Here is a 1312-nt window from a genome sequence, read left to right on the forward strand (position 1 = left end):
GCCCCCAGGGGCTCTGGCACCCGCCGGGGGCAGGGGAAGAGCAGGGAGACAACAGGCAAACTTTTATAATTGACTTTTTATTAAGATTATAAATTTAAACAAATCTGAACAGTTTTACCCGGTGATATACAAGTCCATATGCACAAAAATACAGGGTTACAAACAAAGAAAAGGGGGAGAGAGAGAGAGAGAGAGAGAGAGAGAGAGAGAGAGAGAGAGAGACACAGCGTTTGGAAACGCGTCCTTAATACACATAGTGCTTATACCGTGGGGGCGGGGGGGGCTGCAAAAAAACTACCTTTTTACAACAAAAGGTTTTGTTTTTTGTGGTTTTTTGTGTGTTTCGTTGTTTTTCTTTTTAAAGTCCAAATATCAAAAAGAAAAAAGAAAAAGAAAAAAAAAAAAGAACCAAACAAACAAACGGACCGACCCGCCCCGGCGGGCAGGAGACACCACAGGACACGGATCTCTGCACAGGAGCAGACAATGCTGGCTGGAGCAGCGCGGGGGCGGGAGCCAGGACAGCCCAACTTTTAAAAAGAAAAAGAAAAAGGAAAAAAAAGAAAAAAAAAAAAGGAGCGAGAAAAGGGGAAAGAAAAGAGCAAAGCAGCCGCGCGGCGGCGGCGGGAGAGGCGGCGGCGTCCCAGGGAGACGCGAGACGGAGCTTTACCTGGGGCGGCCGCGCACACCTAGGGGATGGGACACACGGGGGGAGGGGTGCAGCGCTGTGCATGACGGGAGATGTAGTCCCCCCGTGCCGTGCCGCGGGGCCGGGGCGCTGCGGGTCCCAGGGAGCAGCGGGCAGCGCCCCCCTGCTCCGGACTGGGCGGGAAGGGGCAAAGGGGAAAGGCTGTCGCTTCTGCCTGGTCGGAGCCCGCTCCCTCCAGGGAGGGGAGCGCGGGGAGCCCTGGGACCGGGCTGCCCGGCAGGGGAAAGGGGCCAGCACCCGGCTCGCGGGCTGCCTCCCTCCCTCCCCGGCCGGCGGTGAGCGCAGCTCCCCTTGCCTCCCGGGCCCGGCTGCAGAGTTTCCCGCTCCCCAACTCCGGGAGGGGCGGCGGGTGCAGCTCTCCCACCTCCCCGGCCCCGCCGGCCCGTCCAGCGGCTGCCCCGGGCAGCAGCAGGCGCCTCACGTGGCGGCCGCCCCGGCGCCCCGCCAACTCCCCCGAGCGCGGACACAAAGGGCACGGAGCCGGGGCCGCTCCTTCCCTCCGCTTTTTGTTTTTTCGTTTCTTTTTCCGTCTTCTCCTCCTCTCCGCAAAAATAAAGCCCCGAGCTCCGAGGGGTCTGTATGGTCCCAGCTAGAAAAGAGGAG

The sequence above is a fragment of the Crocodylus porosus genome, unplaced genomic scaffold (assembly GCF_001723895.1).
Source record: "Crocodylus porosus isolate Cpor-Errol unplaced genomic scaffold, CroPor_comp1, whole genome shotgun sequence".
In the NCBI taxonomy this organism is placed as follows: Eukaryota; Metazoa; Chordata; order Crocodylia; family Crocodylidae; genus Crocodylus; species Crocodylus porosus.